Source organism: Balaenoptera physalus, assembly GCF_965194825.1.
Source record: "Balaenoptera physalus genome assembly, chromosome: 11".
NCBI lineage: Eukaryota > Metazoa > Chordata > Mammalia > Artiodactyla > Balaenopteridae > Balaenoptera > Balaenoptera physalus.
In genome coordinates this window covers 98,837,095-98,863,540 of record NC_138896.1, presented here as the reverse complement: position 1 = coordinate 98,863,540, position 26,446 = coordinate 98,837,095, and the positions used below count along the sequence as shown (strand labels likewise).

The following is a 26,446-nucleotide window of genomic DNA, read 5'->3' as shown; positions in this document are numbered from 1 at the left end:
TGGTTTTCCTATTAGTTTCCTTTGTAGCTTTTAAACTAAATTTTGGTAACTTAATTTTAGTGTGTTGTACTTCTTGGGATAGTGTTATATTTGTCTTTCCTCCTCAATACTTTCCGCATTGTCATGAAAACCACCTCAGAGATGAATAGGCATGGTGGTGGGGGAAGGATGCAGTAACTCAGGGCAGCGCTGTGTGGAAAGAAGGGAGGGAGATGGCACTCTTAGCTTCTAGCAATGTCAATTCAAAACAACGGTTACACGTAGAAAAATAGTAGGGGACATAAGTAGTACTTCCCTTGCCTCCTGTCCCAGCCTTCCACTACCATGAGAAACACGCGGTTCTGTAAGAAATGCCCAAAGGAGGGCCTGGGATGCCCCCATATATGTACGTAGTGATAATCACTCAGTTTGTGGTATACCATTTAAATGCAACAGAATATCATAAAGCATTTCTCCTAATCATAACTTTTAGTTCTTGCTTAGTTTCTATAGAATTGTATAATAGTTTATTTAGCCATTTGCTGATTGATTATCCCTGAGAGCTTTCCTCTGGGCCCTGTTTTCTTCTTTCTTAGTATATTCTCCGTAGTTGGTCTTACCTTCAGTATGCTGATGACTCCCAAATCTTAACTCTAGTCTAGTCTTTGATCACACAAGTGCCTCAAACTTATGAAATTCAAAACTGTACTTATCCTTTCTTTCCAGAACTTGTTAATCTTCCACATTATAATGAATGGCACCACCATCAAATAATTGCATAGGTAAGAAAATTAAGTGTCAACCTTGACTCTTCCATCTCCTTAATCCCCCCACATCTAGTTGGTCATCAAGTTCTATTGATGCTCCCTGCTACTTTTTTTTTTTTTTTATTGTTTCATTCACTTTTCTCTGTCTCTGTCATTGTTATCCTTCCTTGCCCAGGCCACCATTGTTTCTCAACTGGATTGTTGCAGCTGCTTTCTGTCTGGTTTCTCTGCCTTCAGTGTTACTCTCCTGAAATGTATTCATTGTGCTGCAGCCAGAGTGATCTTCCTAAAATACCAATTCAGTCAGTGTTACTCTCCTTCTTAAACCGTATGTATGTATGTATCTATGTAACATATATATACATATATACGTGTGTCTCTCTCTCTCTCTCTCTCTCTCTCTCTCTATATATATATATATATATATATGGCATGGTTCTCCAGAGAACAGAACTAATAGGATATATGTTGATATGTAAGAGGAGATTTATTATAGGAATTGGCTCACATGGTTACGGAGGTGCTCTCTGCAAGCTGAAGAACCAGGAAAATGGTGGCGTAATTCAGTCTGATCCTGAAGACCTGAGACTCAGGGGCCTGATGGTGTAAGTCTAAGCTTGAGTCCAGGAGCTTGAGAACCAGGAGCACCGAAGAATGAGGGCAGGGGAAGGTGGATGTTTCAGTTCAAGCAGAGAGAGTGAATTCTCCATTCCTTTGCCTTTTTGTTCTACCTAAACCCTCAGCAGAGTTGATGTGCTTTTCTCAGTCTACTGATGCTAACGGTTATCTCTTTTTGAGACACCCTCAGAGATGCACCCAGATGTAATGTTTTACCAGGTCTCTGGGGATCTCTTAGCCTATCAGGTCAACACATAAAATTAGCCATCACATTATGAATACACACACACACATACAGATGCGTGCACCATTGATGACATGTGCTTGCAGACCTCGTTAACCTCATCTCTTGCAAGAAGAATTTCTTTTCCTTCACTCTACCATGCTCTTTTGCTTCTGGAGTGTAACACAGGTTATTTCTTTTGCCTGGACTATTCCTCCTGTGCCTCTTTAATTGTTAATTCTTTCTCATCTTTAGTATCTCAACCTGGCTTACTTATTTCTTTGTCCGTGAATGCTTTCTTAATCAGTAAAGTCTGGAATGGGTACCGTTCCTAGGTGCTCCAAGGGAAATATTTCTACTTCTTCCATCAGAGCACATATCATGCTGTGCAGTAATTGTTTGCGCGTTTGATCCTCCTGGGCTGTGAGTTCTGTATATATATATGTGAATACACACCAGTATTCATACTCATATATTCATGTTGTTGAATGAACACTTGGATATGCATGAGAAATGGAAAGATTCCATCTAGCATCTATGCAGGGCTTTTGGTGTTACAAAGAAGTCTGTGGGAGGAAAAGCAAGAAAAACAGGAACATGGACGTAAACATTTAATAAGTAAAGGTAAAGTTTTCAATTGCTACTTCTACTTGAAGTGAAAAGGTGTGTAATAAATAATATTCCCCTTGAACTTTGATAAATTAATTAATTTCCCTGAATCTTAATTCATAAAATAGAAATATTTAATTATGAAAATCATTCATATAGTCCAACACCTAATTTTAAAAGTGAGAAAACAGAGGGTCAGAGAGATTAAGTGACTTGTTTTAGAAACAGAATCAGAACCCTATTCCAGTTCTCTTGACTCTCAGGCACTATGTATGATTTTAAACACCCGTAAAATGTCTAGCATTGTGCTTCCTATACAGAATTATTCAAGTTTCCAATTTAGGCATTATGGGAAAATGGCCATAATTCTTTTAGGCTAGGAGGAAATCATTTCAGTACATATAAGATATTGATGAACAACAAAATGTTAATCACTAGTTAGGCAGGAGTGATCTAGTTAGTTCCTGGGAGAATCTGGTGAATGTTGGGACACCTCTGCATACAATGAAATATTTATTAGTACATCTTTGGAAACACTGTGCTTTTATTTTGGGGAAGGGAACATCAGTACACAGCTTTTCCCACATATCCTTCTTTCTGGGGCTCATTTAATATTGACTTCAGTTTTATAACTTATGTCCTCACCTAACTCATACAGGTTCAGAGACTCCCTCTAGAAACTTCTATAACATCATTTCATGTCTGCTCATCTGTGCCCAAATAATTTTTCATAACTCAAACTTTTTGAAACTGCAGTGTGATATTTTAAGGCCTTACTGAATTACATACTTTATATTAAACACTTCAGATTGGTTGTGTGTTCTGTTAGTAGAACAGGGTGGATGTTTCCAGATGTTCAAAAACACACCAGATTAAGTTGGTACTTTTTTATAGTTTAGTAATCACTGACTGAAAACATGTAGGCTGACTACCTCCTCAGGGACTAGGAAGAACAGCTTGTGATCATTTTATATTAAAAATGAAAATTGGTTATAAAGAATAAGAAAATTGCCCACTGTAGGTAATAACTCCCTACAAGTTTTATTATTATAACTTACTCCTCATTGTTCTGTGAAGTAGGAAGATTTGAAGTCGATGGTTTTTGAAGCATATCAACTCACACTGACATGATAGGTCATAATGACATCCCTCATGATGCCATCTGCAGATCTCAGAATAAACGCTGGCGGAGCTCCCACAGAAGGTGTAGTGTTTACTCGTTGATCTACAAAGGGTATGCTGCTGCCAAACACCCATTTGTGCCTGGATCTGAGCATGAGTCTTCCTAAGTCCAGATCATCTGATTTGGATTCACCGTTGAAAATCTGGCTCAGGAGAGGGTATTTGCCTTACTTTAATCCACAGGCTTTTGTTACCTGCAGCTGCGCATATGAAGTAATTGAATTTGAGAGTTGGGAACTCCTGGTGAGACCTGTGGAATCTCCTGCATTTTTTACCCTTCTTTAGATGAGGAAGGAAGGAAGGAAGGACAGTAACCCACTGAACTTTGGCGTTTGGTGCAGCAACCAAGTATTTGGACATTCTTGTTTGGAGCACAGGTACAATAACCATGTTGGAATCACTTTCTTAATGCACAACAGCTTGGGTATCTAAGGTAGTGAGAGTGTACCTGAGATTGTACTTTTTGGCTGGTGAGGTCTTTTATGCCCTGGGATTGTCTTCTTTATTATATCATATGACCTTGAAAGCCTTCTTAAATGAAAGACAAACACACATACATGCTGTTGTTTATAGCCTTCTTTTTCCTTCCTTTTTTCTTTTGGCCACGAGCAAGGATAAATCCTTCTTTCAGAATGATACCCTGATTTCCGTTGAGAGGACTGTCCTCTATCATTTCACGTGGTGTTGCTGGGATGGTAAATTTTCAGGTGCCTGTCTGCCTCCATGGAATCTGAAAAAGCCTCCTGCCCTCTGCTCATAGGGGCTGACAAGTGACCTAGCCCTGGCAGTCAGATTCTTTCTCTCTCTTGAGCGAGTGATTTAAGGACACAAAGTACAGTTGGACATCATTCATCCTGGGGAGCAGCTGCAGCAGCGTCCTGGTCCAACTGCAACAATGAGCTCGTTGTGTTTCCTGCTTCTTGGCTCCTGGGATTCCCTTGCTTGCCACGTGGTGCTAAACCTGCTCCTCCAGGCTCCTGTTGGATCTGTGACACTCTCCACCCACAGTACGGTTGCTTTTGATTAAGTTAATCAATGTCCATTCTGTTGCTTACAATCCAGAACACTGATGCATGTGTACAAGTCTGGTGGTATAAAATGAACTCCCCTTAGATTTATCAGTGTGGTACTGGGAGGAACTTTCACTGGACATTTGCTAGTTTTAATTACTCTTCCAGTCATTCCTATTAAATTAATTCTCTCCAACAGCACCTATACTCTTTGCCACTCAACAGATTAAGAAATTCCTGTCTTGGGACTTCCCTGGTGGTGCAGTGGTTAAGAATCCACCTGCCAATGCAGGGGACACGGGTTCGAGCCCTGGTCCAGGAAGATCCCACATGCCATGGAGCAACTAAGCCCGTGCGGCACAGCTACTGAGCCTGTGCTCTAGAGCCTGCAAGCTACAACTACTGACCCCGTGCTCCACAACTACTGAAGCCCATGCGCCTAGAACCTGTGCTCCGCAACAAGAGAAGCCACTGCAATGAGAAGCCCGTGCACCACAATGAAGAGTAGCCCCCGCTCACTGCAACTAGAGAAAGCTTGTGCACAGCCACGAAGACCCAACGCAGCCAAGAAAGAAAGAAAGAGAGAGAGAGACAGACAGAGAAAGAAGGAAGGAAGGAAGGAAAGAAAGAAAGAAACGAAGAAAGGAAAGAAGGAAGAAAGAAAGAGAAAGAAAGGGAAATCCCTGTCTTCCCTGGGCTTAATGAAACATGGAATGAATTCCTCTGTAATGAGATCACTCTGAATGTCGATAATGTCTTTATGACTGTGACATAAAGAAAGGTAGGGTGATTTTTATATCCCAGATACCCATGAGCACACATGTACTTACCTCCTACTGCCAGGATTCTCCCTTGCCTGGAGAGTAGCATGCATTGTTGACCTACTCCTCCAATAAATGCAGCGATTTTCTAATGTGAAGAAGTATATGTTATCAAGGTATGGTGTTTTCTTAAGGGAAGGCTGTTACACCTGCCCACCTGCCCTTGACTGCTCAAGAGGATATCTTGACTTATTTATCAATAAAACTGGAGAGAGAGAGAGAGGAAAAAAGATGCATCCTTCTTTGTATGTAAAAGGACAGGGCATATCAATGGGGCTATCAGGATGGCAAACACCTCTGTGACCTGCTTCTCACAGTCACCAGTTCAGGTTTCATTTCTTGCAGACTAAGTTGTTACCTGGTTTGGATAACAGTAAGGGACATGGTGAGAGGTTGAAGTAAAATAGCATGCTTTCCATTTAAAGAGTAGTGTTATTTGAGACAGGTTCTCCATATTAATTTCCACTGGCAATGGTAGCCTTTCTAGGCCGTAAAAAGGAACGAAACTGGGTCATTTGTAGAGACGTGGATGGACCTAGAGACTGTCATACAGAGTGAAGTAAGTCAGAAAGAGAAAAACATATTGTATATTAACGCGTATATGTTTAATCTGAAAAGATTGGTATAGATGATCTTATTTATAAAGCAGAAATAGAGACACAGACGTAGAGAACAAATGTATGGATACCAGGGGGAAAAGGGAGGGGTGGGATGAATTGGGAGATTGGGATTGACATATGTACACTATTGATACTGTGTATAAAATAGATAGCTAATGAAAGCCTACTGTATAGCACAGGGAACTCTACTTAGTGCTCTGTGGTGACCTAAATGGGAAGGAAATCCAAAAAAGAGGGGATATATGTATATGTATAGCTGATTCACTTTGCTGTACAGTAGACGCTAACACAGTATTGTAAAGCAACTATACTCCAATTAAAAAAAAGAAAAAACTACCATGAAATGGATTTTCGTCTTAGGATGGTTGATCAAGTAAAAAGAAATTTTATAAACTTCTGTTTCTGCAACTGTTTATCAATTCACATTTAAAGAGCTAATAAAATAGTTTTTTCTTAAAAAAAATAAGGTTATTGCGTTTGAAAGCAAAAAGGGGCCTGAAAATCATCCATGTACAATTATCTCATTTCATCAGCAAGAAAAGTGAAGTCCATAAAGGTTATGTGATCTAGCTAATATTGTATGGTTGGTTACATCACCCTCGTCCTTCTCACTGTCTTGTAATAAACTCATTCTCGCCTCTCAAAACTGGGTGGTGCCCAGCTGCTAACAGGCCAGCTCTATAGTTGCTTCCAGGGTAGAAGATTTTGTGTTCTGTCATTCTCTTGCATGCTGAATTGTTTGGGAATATCTGTTAGCTGGTTTGATATCTAGAGAGAGAAATGGGTGGGTCTTTTAATATTCTTATCACTTCTAGAAATTATTTGTGGACATATTGTTATTAAACACTATAATTCAAATGTACTTCCCCTTACCCCACAGACTTTTTTTGAAACTGTGCTGTCAGCTTTTGGGTACCCAAGTGTGATACGGTAAGAAATATATATTTGGTCTTTGTCCCAGATTCCTGGCACATAGCTCCTAAAACCTTTATTATCTGTGGAGTGATCAGAGTATCTTTTGTCTCCTAACAAGATGACTGATGGCTGGGGACCCCAGAGAGCTTCAGGTTGGGGTTTGGTCACCAGAAAGACCAAGGCATAATTAGAGGTTTGGAACTTTCAGTCCAACCCCCAACCTTCAGGGAGGGGAGGGGGCTGGGATTTGAATCAGTCACCAGTGGTCACCAATACCCAGTGATTTAATCGATTGTGCTTATGAAATGAAACTTTCATAAAACCCCTAAACAACAGGGTTTGGAGAGCTTCTGTGTTGGTGAACACGTTGAGGTACTGGGAGGGTGGTGCATGCAGAGAGGGCATGGAAGCTCTGCATCCACCCACCCCTGTGCATCTCTTCCATCTGACTGTTGCTGAGTTGTATCCTTTATTATAAACCAGTAAACGTAAGTAAAGTGTTTCCCTGAGTTCTGTGAGCTCTTCTAGCAAACTACTGAACCTGAAAGGGGGCATTGTGGGAACCCTCAGCTTTGTCGCCGAAGGGACAGAAGTGTGGGTACCCAGAGCAGCCAGTACTTGCAACTGCATCTGAAGTGGGGGTAGACTCGAAGGACTGAGCCCCTAAACCCGTGGAGTCTGTGCTAACTGGGTGGTTAGTGTCAGAATTGAATTGCATTGAATTGTAGGACACCCAGTTTGTGTCTAGAGAGTTGGAGAATTGGTTAGTGTGAGGAAAAACCACACACTTGCTGTCAGAAGTGTTGTGAGTAGAAACAGCATAGAGCAGTTCCCATTTGTAACACTCTAGGGAAATTTTCTATCTAAAATTTTTCTATCTATGGGAAATACTTGTAAAAGGAAGGTTCTTTCAATATTGTTAATAATCTTTATCTATTTGAAAACTCTGACTTTTACACATTATATTTTCTTGGAGCAGATAATACATAATACTATGGTCAATAAGAGCTGGAATTTATTAAGTGTTTACTATGTGCCAGGCACAATGCCAAATGCCAAATGCTGCGTATGAATTATTTCATGTAATTCTCAGAGCAACTCCATATGGAAGGTAATTTCACAGATGAAAGAACTAAGGTTCAGAGAGGTTAAATAATTTGCCTCATATTACCTAGTTAAAAAGGAGTGGAGCCGAAACTCTTAGGAGAAATGACATGTCTAAGACAAGCTGTAGTGGTTTCTCTTCTTGGCTTTTGGGGCTGTAGACATTTAAAAGAAATGTGGATTGTCAAAGGCTCACAGAGGATTTTAGGGGAATAAAATGTATTTAGCCAGATGCTAGATTATTAGGGAGGATGATTGGTGGGGTGGGCAGTATATCTGTGTCCGTGTGACAACAAGGGAAGAATGCAGGAAGGAATAGGGCTTCCCCTAAGCCCTAAGTTTAGACCAGCCAGGGAGAAATTGGCCACACAGAGTGTGTTTATTTGTCCAGCATTTTACTTATCGCTCTGTATGTCCTTGTTTTATTTCATTTGGAGCTTACATTCCTAGAGGCTTGTTGTTGTCTTGATCTAAATTGCTTTGCACACCAATCAGCACAGTTTCTTGATGATGATTTTCACAAAACACAGTGGGTATGGACATTCTCTTTGCATTTGGGTTTGATTCTTATTTCCTATTTTTACCTGCTGGGTATCCTTTGTCATAAAAATTTATCATTCAGGGCCTCAATTTCCCTCTTTATAATTTGGGAAAAATTGTACCATCCACTTCATAGGCTTACGAGACAAAGGATGTAGGGGCTTCTCCTGGTGCCTGACATGTAGTAATGGCTATAAAAAGCACCTAGTGCTACCGCTGCCCCCACTGGTACTTCTGTAATTAAATAAAGTGGTCCATTTAAAAGAATTGATATGTCAGGGTTTAAGAATTTACAGTGCTTCTTAGGGTTTGGGACCTCGGAAGCCTGAAGGAAAGAATATTGAATGTCCTTTACTTAGAGGGAGCAGGTGTTTGAACTCAGTAACCACATTTTCTACCATCCTTAAATTCCCCTTACACCTGATCTAGAGAAGCAATGAAGCAGAGCTGCGTAAAGGTGAGGGCAGATCAGAGAATACAGCTACCACTACTAGAGTTGGATATTGGCTCTAATTGGCCCCATGGGGGCCACTTTCTGTAAACGTATTTATTGGAACAGCCGTGTTATCCTGAGTATTCTGTCCCCTGCCATCTGCTACCAGAGGATGTGTATTTTGTCCTAGCAGAGGATGAGAAGAATTTGGACCCAGAATCAGCTGAATACAGTACCAAAGTGTATATTGAAAGAGTCAAGGAGACAAGGTAGAGTGGCTTGATGTGGGGATAGTTGTATTTCAGGTTAGAGAAGGTTTCTAGGAGAATTAACATTGGCTAAAGTAATCTGAGTTTAACTCATGCCGTTAAATGTAGATTTATAGTCATGTATTATATACCAAAAATGAGTTACCAAGTGCGCCACATAGCCTGCCTAATCTGACCCCGTCTACCTCTCCCACCTCCTCTCCCACCACTCTGGTTCCCCCACACCACGCCTGCTTTTAGTTTCTTCAGAAAGCTCTTTCCCGCTTCAGGGTCTTTGCATATCTTGTTCTCTGTGCCTTGAACCTTGACCTTCAGCTCTTCCCTTGGCTACTCCTTTTGCTTATTCTTCTGGTCTCTGCTCAAATATTAGTTCTTCAAAGAAGCACTGATCTCAAATATAATTTAGGTTTCTATACTTGTAATGGTTATTTCTGATAAAATAATGAAAATTAGGCAGAAAAAGGAGTTCATTGGTCTCTGAACCAGGGAGCCTAGGGATGGATCTGGAGCTTCAGGCATGACTGGGTCTAGGGACTTAAAAACAACACCTCTTAGGTTCTGGCTCTCTTCTGCCCCTCCCTCCACTCAGCTTGGTGACTCACTGTTGAACTCATTCTTCCCATCTGGGGACTGACTCTGTCATGTGGTCGGGAGAGAGGAGGTCACAACCTCCTTTCTGGAGACCACTTCACATCCCTCTTTTATGGGGCTGCAAGACCTGGGTTGGGGGGTGGGCATGGAGCCCTGTTTTTGAGGCATTCTCCCAAGATGGTGTGGAAAACATGCTGGTGTGTGTGAACGGGTGGGGTGGGGGAAGGGGTATGGAAGGAAGGAACAGGGAAGAATGCGTATTGGACAGATAAATGCAACACGTCTCCACTCTTGTTTCCCTCATGTTTTTTCTTATAGAATACAGTTCTTTTTCTTCACAGCCCTTGTCCAGTTTGAAATTTAGTGTACTTTGTGTGTTGATTTGGTTAATATCTGCTGCAGACTCCTCCAAGTTGGCTGTATTCCCAGTGCCTGTGACTGGCACACAGTAGGAGCTTGGTAATTACATGTGGAATGAATTAAATAGTCAAGGAAATCAGAGTGTAGCCAAAGGAGGGAGATGGGTGTGTTGTAACCATTTCTTTATACCTAAAGAAGCTCTGGAGTGCTTTTTGGGCAACTTGGTCATTTCATTGATTGACAGACACGTGAGTTGAGGGCTAGAGTAGGGCAGGTGTTGCTAAAGTGCGGTGCCCAGACCAGCAGCATCAGCATCACCAGGGAACTGGCTAAAAATGGAAATTCTTAGGCTTAGGTGGGCCTAAGCCTCCTGAATCAGAAACTCTAGGGATAGGATCCAGAAATCTGTGTTTTAACAAGCTCTCTGGGTGGTTTTGTTGCCAGGTAACGTTTGAGAATCACTGGAGTAGGGGATAGGAAGGAGCAAGAAGGTCACACTTACACAGTTGTATCCTATAAAAATTACTGGCAGGGACTTCTGTCTGGGTTTTTTTAAACTTCTTTTGAGGTGAAAGAAGGCAGTAGAGTATAATGGTTAGGAGCTCTTGAGTCGGGTTCTGTTTTAGAATCCTGGGTCCTCCGTTAATTATTTGTACAACTCACTCAATCTCTCTAAGCCTCTAATTCCTGATCTATAAAATAACCATAACAAATAGTACCTAACTCACGGAATTGCTATGAAGAATAAAAATGGTAATGATGATGGTAACTGACATTTATTAAGACCTTACTAAATGTCTAAACACAGTGTCGAGCTTTTTACAAGTGTTAACTTATTCATTGCATACAAAGCACAGTGCCTGGCACATGGCTAACATTTATTGAATGCTTACTGTTATTGCTTATAAATGGAAAGTGAATGGACCTTGTCTATTTGGGGAGGGCCGAAAGCTCCCCTAGTCAAGGGGATCATGGTGAAGGCTGATCAGACATCTGTGTGACCTGTGAGAGGGTGGGTTTGATGTCCAGCCTCCTGTTCTGTGTCTGCTTCTGCCATCCTGCTTTCTCATGGGCCATCCATCCTACATGTTCCTGTCTTATTGGCTTCCCTTGATACACAGCCTTATAATAAGCCACAAACACTTGTACACCTAGTGATGTCTTACCGGGGATCCTCACTATTATAGTGAACTCTTACAGGTGGGATTAACTGAAGGCCTTCTCTAAGGCATTACCTTAGGCATTACCTAAGCTCTGCATTTCTGAATATTTGCACTTTAGGAATTTTTCTTAGAACCTACTGAGACTTTGCTAACCTCAGCTGACTTTTCCCTACTCACTGTTCATGATCAAGGTCACCCAGATATGGGTCTGATAAGCCCATGGATAGTGGTCATCTGAGCTCTGGTCCCCAGGGATTTGGACCCCTTAGCCAGTGCTGTTTGCTTGCATGCGTATAAGCTGGACCCGTACACCATGGTCTGAGGCAACTCTCCTGCCTGGTCAGGTTGGAGACTGAGAAGCTTTGCATTGTGTTTTGTGGGCACTCTTTTGTGACCTAAACATTCCTTGGGTATTTACTGTGTACGAAGCCCAGAGCCTCCACTTCTGGGGAATGCTAAGGAAGTAATAGCTTGTCACAGTGGAATTTGCTTGTTGGAAACAACCTGGGGACAGTGGTATTATAGCACAGAAGAAGGTGCATATTAACTTGAAGCAGACTGAAGACCTGAGACCTGGGGCCACGGTGGGGAGTGGGAGGAAGTTAGCATGGGCCAGGGTTGTTGTGACACAGAGGGGTATCCTGGGGACTCCTAGGCATAATTTTCAGCAAATACTTATTTAACGTTAACTGTCACTAGTGGCTAAATGTGCTGTGGGGGGAGCTTTCTTCACATCAGAGCCAATGCCCAGATTTAGGGTCTTTCCCTCCTTTCTCCTTCTATGGTCTTTCTACCATAATTAATTTGGTACATGGTCACTTCTTGTGCACAGCTAAAGTTTGCCTCAATGTGCAGAGGAGTTTTACTCAGAGCCTTTGATTGTATGTGACAAACCCAATTTGAAGAAGCTTAAGGAAAAATAAAGAGTTAATTGGCTCAGGTAACTGGGAAGGATGATGGTAGAGATCACAGAATTAAAGAAAGAACTGCAGGACCCAGGGACTTGGGAATCAGGACACAACTTCACTGGGGTTTTCTCTTTGCTCATCTCTCATTTCTGCCTGTCTTTGTTTTCATTCTGCTTTCGTATCTCAGGTTTCATGTCTTAGCTACCCTAATGTAAAAAACTTTGCTTCTTTTTCCCCAGGTCTATTTGTCATCCCAAGAGAAGGATTCAGTTGGCCCTATTTGGTCATGGGTCCACTGCTGGACTCATCATATACCCAGGGGAGTGGGCAGAGCTGGTTGCCCACTGGTTAACCAGTACACTGGTTGTACTGGTTAACCATGGTAGGAGCTCATCCTGACTGGTGGTGCCCTTGCTGTGCTGATTGTGAAATATTTTGAGTAGCATCCTTAGAAACAAGGTACTCTGTCTGCTTGGTCACATCTGGGTCATCTGTCCATCTCTGTGATCCTGGGGGAGGGGGTGGTACACATGGCATGATTTGTTATAAAAATAAGGGATGGGAGAAATGTGCTAGGGAGCCCAAAACTATTGTCATTGTAATATGTCTCAAACATTAGGTAGCTGAATTCAATATGAAACAGCCCGTAGTTACATAGCTTGTATCTAAGCACCCCATCTAGGTCATCTGTTGATACTTGTAAAGCTAAGTTCTTTTCCTCCACTTTCCAGGTCTTTCCTGATGCCAGGCTCACCTGCTTTGCTTTCTGATAGAAACTATTATCTTCATCAGTCTTGTGGCATGAGCCCTCTGACTCTGTCCCTAGGAATCATGACTGTCTTTTCTCCTAATGATGGACATGCGGTTCTCACACTGCTCCCCTCATCAGCCGCTGTCCTTCTTCATCAGCCCTTACCGCTCCCCGCTCCGTGCTCCCCGCGCCCCGCTCCCCACTCCCACTCCCCACTCCCGATCCTTTTGTCTACCCTTGTTTCTTCCTTTTTCCCCGTTCTTTTTCACGTGCTTTTATCCTTAATGCTCTTCTATATTGAGCTGTTCCTGACAGAAGGAATGGCTGAGGGGATTATGATGCTTACTTAACAGATTGAAGAAATGAAGGCTCAGAGAATTTAAGGTGATTTGTTTGTTCCAGATCACACAGCTGGTAGTTGGCAGATTCGCAGTTTTTAGTCAGAGCCTTCTGACACCAAAGCTTAGGATCTTTCCTCTTCCTCAAGTTCTGTCACTGTGTTTGCTCATTTAATTTAACTGTATTGCCACCCTCCCAATAAATTATCCTAATTTGGAAAGGGGGATTATTTGTGAGAGTGATTTAGGGATAGTTTTGGAGTAGTGACTCTTGAGTCTGGAAGAAAACTCAGGGTTTTGATGGATAGAATGGGGAGGGGAGGCCATTCCAGGGAACAATAGCCACCTGAGTAAAGCAGCTGAATGAGAAGTAGCTTCTGTCATGTGTCAGAAAAACAGCCTGGGAGTAGTGATACTAACAACAGCAGCCTCAAGGAATGTGATGATGGAAAAACAGTGGGCAAAGTGAGCAGCTGCTCTGCTCCAGGCACGTTTCTGTGCACTTTCATGCACTATCTTGTCTAATTCTTAGGGTAACCCCCTGAGCTGTGTAATATTATTATCTTCATTTTCCAGCTGAGGAAACAGAGGCACAAAGAGGGTAATTAACTTGCCCAAATCACACAGCTAGTAAGAAGCAAAAAGCTTATACACAAACTTGAACCTCTTTGATCCTGAAGTCCATTTTCTTAACCTCGAGGCTCTGCTGCTAGAGGGTGTGGCAGGAATTTGATAAGAGGCCAAACAAGCAGTCCTAGGTCTGTCCAGAGACCTGATGCTATGCGTAAAAATTGTTGTTTGTCAGATATTTTTATTTTAAAAAGGTGTATCTTTATTAGATTTGAGCTTTAATAATGAATTTAGAAATATTATGCAGTCTGCTTGTAAAAGATTCAGACAATATAGAATCAGAGGCAAATGTGAAAGCTTTCCTTTACCGTTAGTGTCCCTTCATTCTGTGCAGAGTATTTTGTATTTTAATTTCTCTCTCAGACTGCTGCAGTGGGGGAAGTGACTCTGTCACCAACTTGTTGGAGGACCTGGGGCATGTCGCTCATCTCTGTACCCCATTTCTTCAACCATAAGCTTGATCTTCTTGCTTGCCTCCCTTCCAGACTCAAGATTCTCTGAATCTCTCTTTTCTTGCAGAGCAGCAGTGACTCAGAAATCCTGTGGGTAATAAATTATGTTCTATAGTAACGGGCCTTTCATTCCGTTCTGTCTGCTGGTTCTCCTTTTCACAGTGAACCTTGATGGGTTGAGGCAGAAAAACTCAGAGTTTAGAAATGAGTTCCTACCCCTTGGAGGTGCCCTCTGTGTGAGGAGATGAACATGAGAGGCCCTCTGGAGAGAGCTAGGAACAAGGTGTGAGGGCTGTAGGGGACAGTGCTACTGCGTGCATAACTCACAGCCCAACCCTGAACCCTGGTGGCGATGTGTCCTGCTAGGATTTGAGACACTCACTGAAGCTCCCAGTGTTTGCTGACCATGATCAAATACTAGTGTGGGCGAAAGAGCTCAGATACCTGGTACCTTCCTCACAAGAAAAATAATTATGAACAGTGTCTCATGCTTGGTGTTAAGGTGGCAATAGATTCAACAAAATTTATAGGTATTCTGCAGAGTGAGATTGTGTGGGCTGAGGGTGGAGATGGTCAGTGAAGGCTTCCCAGAGGAGGTGAGAGTCCAAGGATAAGATAAGTAAAAATTACTACATGTTCAATGTAGAAAGCTTGGATAATTTTTAAAAAGCATAAAAGACAAAATGATCTATTATGCCACCAAAGATAATTGCTATTAGTATTTTGGTATATGTGTTTTTAGTTTGTTATTATTGCATTATATAATCAGAATGAAATCTTATTATACATGATGTTTTGCAATTTTAATTTTTAGCAATGTATGCCATTTTTCTATTTCAATAAATCTTTAAACACATGAAATTTTTACAATGGAAATGGCTCTCTTCTTATTATAAAAGTGTAATGCTTGACAAAAAACAAACAAACAAACAAAAAAACAGAGGCTATATAAGACATTATAAGGAAGAAAAGAAAAAAAGCACATAATCTTACAATCTTAATTTTAGTAATCTTACAATCTTAATTTTAGTAATCTTACAATTACTACCATTAGCATTTGAGCATATATACTTCCTGACTTTTTTCCAAATATGTCTGTGTATGTGTATAAAATACATATGTATAATATATATTATGTTTTATTCCTATACATATTTGATTAATATCTTTCATCCACCTTACCCCCACAGATTTTAAGCATCGTGACGGCAAAGACTGTGTCTTTCCCATTCACGAGACTACTGTATTCCTAGCTTCTTGCATAGTGCCTGGCACATAATAGGCAATTAGTAAATATTTATGACATGAATGAATGACTGAATGGTAGGTCCGTATTGTGATGGATCTTGAATGAGGGGATAATAAGAGTGCTGTCTAATCACTGGGAAATGAGCAGGGCTTTCAGAACTTTGGGCATCAGGTTATGACTCTTTGCTTATATATGGTCAACATCTGTGCATTTTTTTTAAAAAGCCAAAGCAAAAAAAAATAAAATAAACAAGCCCAAACCAAACAAAACCCAAACCATTTGCTGCTTTTTATTTGATGAAAAGTTGAATTTTGACTATTAAGATTCATGGCAACTTAAATCACCTCCTTCTCTCACTGTCCTCATCTCTCTAGCTAGCCCTAGGAAGCCAAGGAACATGTCTCGTTCATCTTAGTACTGCTAATGCAGTGCCATATGTGTCCTTGGCATCATTGCATGTTTCTTGGTGAGTGTGATGGTAGGAGGAAGAAGGCGATGGAAAATTATCCACAGAGAGACCTGTGGTGAATAAAAGGCATGCAGCACTTCTCTGATGTGACGGGATGCTAAGATGACTGCATATTTCATTAAGATGCCTTTCCCTTATCTAGTTTTGCTAGACCTGATTAAAGAAGTTGCAGTGAGAAATACGTGTGGGCAGACAGTTAAGTAGCTAGACCAACTTTATTATAGCTCCACTGCTGTAGCAGAAGACTCTAGTGCACATTCTGAGAGACATTTTAAATGCTCTGAACTTAAATGAACTGAGGAGTAATTTGGATACAGAGATTTTAAACTTTCATGTTGTTGGGATCCATTGTGTTCAACTTAGAATTGTAGAATATTTGGATTGAAGGGACCTTGGATATCCACTAGTGCAGTCTTCTCATTTTACAGGGGAAGAAACTGAGCTCCAAAGGGAGAGTTGAATTACTCAAGGTCCGGTAGCAAGTCAGTGGAAAAGCTGGAACTAGAACTCAGTCATTCTGAGTTCCAGGCCCATGTGATTTCTGACTATTTGCTGTGAGAAAGATAAAAACTTAAAACATCCAAGAACAGCTCGTGACCACCATTTGAATGTGTTTTATATATAGATAGGAGGCAGGAAAGAAAAGGGGGGTAAGTGAGGACAAAGGATAAAGGAAACAAATGCAAATGAGAGCCTTTCTAGGTAATGCATTCTGTGGTTTCAACTCCTAGGGAGCAAAATTTTGGTCACACAAAACGATTTGTAAAGTGTTGCTCTCCTGAACTTCTCCAGCGTGCGCGAAAAGCACGGAGGGTTGTAGTTTTAAAAATCAATTTGAAATGCTTTGGACATCAGTAGTGGAAGCTCACTACCTTTTCTTTGAATCTAAATGAATTTAGCGAAGGAACTCAGTTTTAGTCACAGGAGACTAATTAAGCCATCTTGCATGAGCCATAGCTAAATCCCCTTGTAAGAAGAGCAGCACACAAGGGGGAGAGGAGCTGAACTGTGGCACAATGTAATATGCTCACAGAATCAACTTGGTCTCTTAGTAACAGGCAATGGAGCCTCAGTGAAATGAAAGGAAAAAAGTATAGACATTTGGTAGAAGATGAAGAGAGGAAATTATAGTGACTTTTGTAATGCTCCTTACAGTTTTTCTTTCTATTCCCATATTTACCCTTCCCTCCCATCCTGCTCCTCAAACTGGGCTACTGCAGTAATCTCAGACTCATAGACTCCAGTCTCTTTCCACTCCAGCACAATGTAAACACTGCTTCCACGGTTATCTTCTTAAAATAATCCTTTGATGATTCTCGTCTCTGACTCAAAACATCTCAGGGTTTTCATTGCTGAAAGCAGTGGCTTTCAACTTTAAAGCTGGTAACAACACATGGGGAAGCTTGTTAAAAATGCACATTCCTAAACACACCCCTAAGAGAATCTGATTCCATGGATCTAGCATGATGCCCGGGAAACTATTTTCCCAGTGTATTTCTGATGCAGTTACCTCAGGGACAATACTGCGAAAAATTTGCTTACATGGTCAAGTACAGCTCTTTAGCCAGAGGACTGACCTTTAATGGTGGAAATTCAGATCTAGGGCAGGTAAAAGAAGGGGGAGAGAGGTTTGGGGAGACTGGTCTCCAAAATATCCATAGGAATGAGATACATTGGCAACCACGATTATGGGAGGATTTGCAGCTTATGGATGGAAAGGAATTTGTAAAACCATGTCATCAGTGTTTGGGCTTAAGCCTGCCAGACAGCTGGCATAGTGGGACGTCTGGAATAAATGCAGAAGATATAGGTGTAGCCCCTTGACTTCCCTGAGCCTCAGCTTTCCCATCCGTGAAATGGGAATGTAAAATGCCCTGCTTCCTCATAGTTATAAGGATCAAATATATGAAAATGCTTTGAAACTTGGAAAGTGTTGAATAAAATAAGGTGATTGTTTATATTAATAGCCTGTTCTCTTCACCCTCTGTTCTCTCTCTTCACCTTTGCCAAATGACAAAAAGGGTCTTGCTCAGGACAGTAATTGCAGTTAAATAGGCTAAGCCTGTGGGGGGGGGGGGGAGTGTGTGTTGTTGACATTAATCCTGCTACAGCTATTTGTAGGAGAAAAGAAAAAAGTCATATAGCAGCCAGCAGAATGTTTTTGATTATCCCATGGATTTGGGTAGCTTGGAGATCTGCTGTTGAGCTGTAGAGCTGGACTCTGACTTCCTCTGTGAGTATGAATTTGGCTGAGTTTAGCAGTGAGAAAAGCTTAAGAAAAACCACACATGCTGAAACCCAAAAGGCTAATGAGGAGAATAAACAGCTTGTGTCATTAGACCTTGTGCATTTCCCTAAAAAGAAATCATGAAATATGAACAAAATGTTGTCTCTGAAGGTTTCATGGTTACTCGGTCTAGTTTTTAATTTGGAAACTGTGCTTATTGCCTGCGGGAATTACAAGAACAATAGGCTTCTGGGTGTTTATGAATTGATGCCCTCGCCTGAATTCTGACGTGATGTCCTGGCCTGGCCCCACCCGCAGCAGCAGGGCGCTCATGCAGGCCAGGTGTTGCTCTGTTCTGAACACTCAACAGCTTAGCAAACGTAGGGGGCTTTATATTGTGTCTTCTTAATGAGCCAGAGTCTGTGATTTTGGCTTCAAACATGTTTATTCTTCCCTGTATGGCTTGTCCACAGAAAATAAGGAAATGCTTTGTTTTAAATAAATTTTATTGTTCTTCTTAGAGTCCCCTGGTGTTTTCAATAAAAGGACACAACTGCAATTTTTTTCCCCCTTACCACCCAGGTTTGTCAAATCTCTGCATTTTGCCACTTTTGCTCCATGTCTTTTATTATATAATAAGTATATATATTTTTAAAAGAAATAAAATGTAGATGCAGTTCAAGCCCCTGTGAAATCCTTCCCACCCTATTCCTGTTTCTCTCCCTCCCTTTCCAGACCACTATACTGAACTAAGCAAGCAACATGATGTTCAACTGAATGTTTTGACCAAGTAGTAATATTTCAAAGTGAAGTTCCCATCCCTTGTGGAAATAGGAAAGTAGGTGTCCCAAATCAGGCCATATGAAATCTTGTTTCTTCTGTAAATCATTTCTCAGCTGGTATAAACCTTCATTTTTTTCCCTGCTGAATTTCATTAGCAGTACTTCTTTTTAAAAAATAAGTAAAACATTTACACGGTTCAAAATTCAAAATAATTCCCAAACAATTAATATTGAGCTATCTTTCATCTACTTTATTCCCCTCCCTCCCAACCTTGTGGTTAACAGTTTTGATTAGTTTCTTGTGTGTACTTCCAGTGTTTTATTATGCACATAGAAAAAAATGTGAATATACATTCTTATTTTCCTGCTTTCTTTACTCAAACCATTGTATTCCATATTCATTGTTTTACCCCATATTTTCTACTTAATAATGTATCCTGGAGGTCTGTATACAAGCATCCCCCCTTCTCTCCCTCTCTCTCTCTTTTTGTTTTTTTTTTACAATTTTGTATTTTTTATAGTTGTATAACATTTCACCCAGCACATATTAATACGTAGGACTTTATTTATTTTACAGTTACATAGTATTCTATTGCATGAAGGGAAAATATTTTTTCAACTAGTCCCCTATTGCTGGACACTTGGGTCATTTAAATCTTTTCCTATTTCAGGTAATGTCCTGAAGACTAATATTGTATATACGTCACTTCATATGTGTGCAGGTATGTGTATGCAATTCCAGAAGTGAGATTGTCAAAGGGTAGATGCAGTGCTTCCTATGGGTTGCAACATTTTGCATTCCTGAAAATAATGTTAGTTTGTGCTTCCCCACAGCTTTGCCAAGAGAGCATATTAAATAATTTTTGGAGTTGACAGGTGACCATATATGTGTGGGTCTATTTCTGGACTCTTCATTCTGTTCCATCAGCACACACAGCACATAGCTGTAATTATTGCAATTTTTTAAGTTGAAAAGATATATGCACCCCATGTTAATTGCAGCATTATTTACAATAGCCAAGATATGGAATAAACCTAAGTGTTCACTGATACATGAATGGATGAAGAAGATGTGATATATATACATATACACACACAATGGAATATTACTCAGCCATAAAAAAGAATACAATCTTGACATTTGTGACAACAGGTATGGATCTAGAGGGTATTATGCTAAGTGAAATAAGTCAGACAGAGAATGACAAATACTGTATGATCTCACATGTATGTGGAATCTAAAAAACAAAACAAATGAATATACAAAACAAAACAGAAACAGACTCATAGAGACAGAGAATAAGTGGGTGATTGCTAGAGGGGAGGCCAGTGGATGGATGGGCAAAATCGGTGAAGGGAATCAAGAGGTACAGACTTGCAGTTATAAAATAAGTAAGTCACAGGGATATGCTATACAGCATAAGGAATGTAGTTAATAGTACTGTGGTAACTTTGCATGGGGACAGATGGCTGCTAGACTCGTGATCATTTTGTAATGTATTTTAATGTTGAATCACTATGTTGTAACCTGAAACTAACGTAATATTGTAAATCAACTATATTGCAATAAAAAAATTATCATAGTATTTTTTAAAATCTTGACACCTTGTTGTGTAAACTCCCCGGTTTTATTCTTCTTCAAGATTGTATTGCTCTTCTAGGTCCTTTGCATTTCCATGTAAATTTTAGAATGTATGGAAAATCCCAACTGGAATTTTGATTTAGATTGCACTGAATGTATGGATAAATCTGGGGGTAATTGACATTTTAGCATTTCTCAGATTTGCAATCTCTGAGTATTTATTTAGGCCTTCTCTAGTTTCTTTCAGCAGTGTTTCGTAGTTCCACAAAATCAATTCGATGAATTCCTAGATATTTTACATCTTTCATTATTATTTAAATGTTTATCATTTTAAAATTATGTTATCTATTTGGTTATTGTTAGTAGATAGTTGATTTTGATATGTCGAACAACTTTTCATGTATTTTAGGACCACTTGTCCTTAAATGGCAACCAGATTTTCTTTTTCTATTGCTTTTTGAGTTTATTCTTCTTGATTTTTAGAATTTCCTTATAAATTAGGAATAACATTTTGTCTGCGCTATGAGTTATAAAAATTTTTCTCTGTCATTTGTGATAAAGTTCATTTTTACGCTTTCATCATAGACCAAATTATTTAAATACTGAAAGGATCTTAGAAATCTTCAACTCTCTCATTTTACAATGAGGAAACTGTGGCTTAGGATGCCTGAGTACTGAGGCCCAACTACCAAGTAAAGACAGAAGCTGAATTTGAATACAAGTCTCAGCCCAATGCTTTGTCCACCATTGTGCCTGTATATAATCAAATAATACTTTTTATTATGGCATGATTGACTTGTGTAAACTCCATGAAAATAGGAATTTATGCTTCCTGAAAGACAGCTATGGAGCTACAATGCATATATCATAGTTCACCAATGATTTAGTTGAATCATCAAAAGAATATTATCCCATGAAGAACTATCCAGGTGTAGATGGTTTAACTAGGGAATTCTATAAGATATTTAAGGAAAATACAATACTAATTTTGCACAAACTCTTTCAGAGAATAGATGTGGGAGACCTTCTTCCTAATTCATTTAATGAAGCCAGTGTTACCCTGATACCAAAGCCAGACAAAGACGTCACAAGAAAAGAAAACCATAGACCAATATCTCTCATGAACATAGAAGCAATCATCCTTAACAGAATAATAGCAACCTGAGTCTAGCAACATGTAAAAAGGATTATCACCATGAACAAATGGTACTTATTCTAGGAATGTAGGGTTGATTTATCTCCTCCTTCTCCTTTAGTTATTCTCATTATGTGTTATGTTATACCTTTTGTAGTTGTCCCACAGTTTTTGGGTATTCTTTTCTGTTCTTTTTTCCATCTTTTGTTTTTTCTCTTTGCTTTTCAGTTTTGGAAGTTTCTATTGTCATATCCTCAAGCTGAGAGATTCTTTCTTCAGAAAATTAGTAGCTGTGTCCAGTGTATTAATGAGCACATCTAAGGCATTCTTCATTTCTGTTACAGTGTTTTTGATCTTAAGCATTTCTTGTTTATTCTTTCTTAGAATTTCCATCTCTCTGCTTTCATTATTCATCTGTTCTTGCATATTGTCTACTTCCATTAAAGCTCTTAGCACATTAACCACAGGTTTAAAAAATTCTGTTAATTCCAACATTCCTGCTGCATCTGACTCTGGTTCTGATGCATTTCCAATATCTTCAAACTGTACTTTTTGCCATTTAGTATGCCTTTTAATTTTTTGTGCAAGTGCCTATGATATACTGGGTAAAAGGAAACCATGGTACGTAGGGCTTTAATGCAGTGATAAAGTGTGGGGAGAGGGGAAATAGTCTACAGTCCTGTGATTCGGGTTCAGTCTTTTGGTGAGCCTGTGCCCCTGGATTGTGACCTCCCACAGTGCTTCCTAGTGCACCTCCACCCCATCCCTTCCCTCCGCCCCCCTCCCCCACCATCTAGGTGGGATAGGATGGCTAGAGAGAGCTGGAGTTTGACGCTTCTCTTCTCCCAGGTAGGTTAGGCTCTGGTAAAATTGTTTCTCCTGAAGGCAGGCCTTGTTAAGGAAAACAGAATGGTCTAGTGTATTTCAAAATCGTTCCTTTTTCCCTTCCCTTGCTGCAAGCACAAGAGAGTTTCTCTCTGATAGTCACTGTGAGAACAGGGTGAAGCTCTTAGAGGTAAAAGTTAGAAATGTGCCTCCCACCCCATGACTGGGTCCCCCTGGAGTTTTTATCTCTCAGACTTTTGCACACTGAGCCTCCAGCAATTGTCAATTACAGTTCAAGTTTTCCTACCCTGGTACTGGTTTCTATGGATGTTTCTGCTCCAGTAGGTTCCGATTCTCTGTATCTGCCTGTCTCTCCAATTTTTGGAGCAGCAGTTTGTCCTGTGGTCTCACTTCTCTGATGGATCTACGAAGAGCTGATTTTTCAACTCTTTCATCTTTTTACTTGTTGTTACGGTGGAGTGGTAACTTCTAAGCGCCTTACATTGCAAGGTTGATTTATTATCCAAAAATCAATTTGGGTAAAACAATATGTTAATAGAAAAAAGGACAAAAACCATGTGATTATCTCAGTAGACATAAAATGTTTTTTTAGAATATCCAACATGCATTCTTAAAAGTTCTCAACAAGTTAGGAATAGTTGAAATTTTTCTTACCCTGATAAAGAGCTATAGCTAACAACATGCTTAATATTAAAAGCTTGAATGCTTTTTCTCCTTCAGATTTAAAAGAATATCTGCTCTTGCCTCTTTTATTCAACACTGCACTGGAGATTCTACTCTTTAATTTCTTATTCTTGCAATAAGGCAAGAATAAGAAATTAAAGACATACAGATTGTAAGGTAAGAAGTAAAATTATTTTTATTCACAGATAATCTGATTTGTATGTAGGGAATATCTGTCAAAAAGCTACTAGAAGTACTAAGCAAGTTTAGGAAGGTCACAAGTTACAAGATCAGTATCTAAAAATCAACTATTATTTTCCTATTTATTGGCAATTCACAATCCAAAAATAAAATTAAGACAATAATATTGTTTACTATGGAATCAAACAGAATAAAATACTTAGGCATAAATTTAATAGAAGGGAGCAAAAACTGTATGCTGAAAATTGTAAGACGTTGCTGAGAGAAAGTAATGAAGAGCTAAGTAAGCGGAAAGATAAACTATGGTCATGGATTTGAAGATCAGTTTGGTTAAAATGGCAGTTCTCTTCTCAAATTGATCTATAGATTCAACATAATCCCTATCAAATTCCCAGCAGGCTTTTAAATATAAATCGACAAGTCAATCCTAAAATTTAAATGGAAATTCAAAGTACCTACAATAAACAAAACAATTTTAAAAGACAGTGTTGAAGGATTTGTGCTACCTGATTTTCAAAGCTTACTGTGAAGCTACAGTAATCAAGACAGTGTGGTATTAGCATTAGACCATAGATCAGTGGAACAGAACAGAGTCCAGAAATAAACCCATACATGGTCCCTTGTTTTTTGACAGACTTGCAAGGTAACTCAGTGGAGTAAGAGAGTCTATTCAACAAATGGTGCTGGAACAATTGGGTGTCTCTATGCAAAACAAAAGCAAAAACATAAAACCCCTGGACCCTTACTTCATACCATAACACAAAGTTCTATTCAAAATGGATCATAGATCTAAATGTAAGAGCTGAAATGATCATGTAACTAGAAATAAACAGGGGAGAAAATATTTGTGACTTTGAATTTCTTAGATAGGACACAAAAAATATGAACACCAAAAGATAAAATGTTTGCTTTTCAAAAGATAACACTGAGAAAATGAAAAGACAAAGACAAGTAAAAGGAATTGCAGAAAATATTTGCAAATTATTTATCTGATAAAGGACTTGTGTTTGGAATATGAAAAAAACCTCTTACAGTAAACAGTCTGAAAGCACACAACACAATTAAAAAATGGGTAAAATTTTGAATAGAACCTTCCGAAAAGATCTATGAATAGCAAATAAGCACATGAAAAGGTGTTCAACATTGTTAATCCTTAGGAAAATGCAGACTAAAATCCCATTGAGAATATACTACACACCTCTAAAATATATGTAATCAAAAAAGATTGAGAATACTGTTACTGAGGTTGCATAGAAACCAGAACTCTCATATGTTGCTGATGGAAGTGGAAAATGATACAGTCCCCTTTGAAAAATTGCCTGGCACTTTTCTAAAAAGTTGAACTTATATTTACCAAATGACCAAGAAATTTATTTTCCAGGTATCTGCCCAAGAGAAATGAAAAGACTTGTATCCAAATGTTTGTTAGGCTCAATATCTCCAAATACTTGGAAGCAATCCAAATGTCCATCAACTGGGGAATAGATGAACAAAATGTGGTATATCTATACAATGGAGTGCCATTCAGCAATAAAAAGGAGTGAACTACTTATACATGTAACAGCATGGATAAATGTCAAAAATACGCTAAGTGGAAGAAGCCACACAAACAAAAGAATATATACTGTGTGATTGCATTTGTATGAAATTGCTAGAAAAGGCAAAACTATAGAGACAGCAGGTTTCCTGGGGCTGGGATTGGGAGCAGGGATTGACAGCACATGGACACAAGGGAATTTTGGGGGTGATGAAAGTGTTCTAAAGCTTGAGTGTGATGATGGTTACACAACTGTGTAAATTTACTAAAACTGACTTGATCTGTATACTCCAAATGGGTAAATTTTATGCTATTGTAAACTATACTTTAGAAAGGGTTAAAGAAGGAGAAATCTCTAAAGAGGAAGTTGTATCAGATGTTAATAGCTTGGAAGGTATCTTTCTTAAATGATTGTTTCTTGTTTTTTCCTTTCAAGTGAATAGGGTTTAAATTTTTTAATTTTTTGCTTTTTGAACAGGCTACTTCCTGGTGGCTCTCGGGAGGGATTATTCCCTAGAGCAGATGTACATTACAGCTCAGGCTGAGTCTCTTCCTCAATGGAGACAGTTGCCAACAAAGAGCGAGACTCAGCTGGAGAGGGCTGAGTGAGGCTTCTCGGGTAGGCGCTCCTCAGGTTTTCCTCTAATTACTCCAGCTGAGCATACAAGAAGAAAGGCAAAGCCACAGGGAGGCATATTAATTAAAATGTCTCCTATTTCAGTGGGCCATTGTGATTCTCTTAACTTTTAGGAGGTTACAGTTGTAGGTTTACAGTTTGTTATTTCCTTCCCTGTCCAGCATAATTGCATGATGAAAGAATACCACATTTTAATATTCAGAAACAGTCGCTTGGGTAGATTAATAAGCAGGAATAGCTAATTACCAATTAGGGTCAGATAAGAAAAAGGATCTACTTTTAAAATGAGACTATAGGGAACTATCTTTTTTTTTTTTTTTAAATTATTTATTTATTTATTTATTTATTTTGGCTGTGTTGGGTCTTCGTTTCTGTGCGAGGGCTTCGTCTAGTTGCGGCAATCGGGGGCCACTCTTCATCACGGTGCGCGGGCCTCTCACTATCGCGGCCTCTCTTGTTGCAGAGCACAGGCTCCAGACGCGCAGGCTCAGTAGTTGTGGCTCACGGGCCCAGTTGCTCCGCGGCATGTGGGATCTTCCCAGACCAGGGCTCGAACCCGTGTTCCCTGCATTGGCAGGCAGATTCTCAACCAGTGCGCCACCAGGGAAGCCCTTGGGAACTATCTTGAAGGGGGACTTTGACTATAGATTTCCTTCTGGTGTAGCTTACTTGGACATAGCAGGAAGGGTCTTGGTCCCTGAGCTTTTGGTGTCCAATTGCCTGTTACTCCATAGGAGGTATAATAAGAGATGTGAAAGAGCCCCTCTCACTGGTTTTATTTCCACTGCTTGTTTAGACCTTTGCTTCCAATTAATAAAGAACAGGAGAAACATGC

General features: G+C 39.8%; 1 long non-coding RNA gene across 1 annotated transcript in view; it reads left to right on the top strand.

Moving 5' to 3' along the window:
- LOC309637551 overlaps positions 1 to 26,446 on the top strand; it is an 864,945-nt gene that overhangs the window by 59,326 nt on the left and 779,173 nt on the right. Inside the window, exon 3 of the long non-coding RNA XR_014250634.1 lies at positions 19,682 to 19,732. This is a non-coding gene — a long non-coding RNA (uncharacterized lncRNA). The remainder of the gene's footprint in view (positions 1 to 19,681; positions 19,733 to 26,446) is intronic.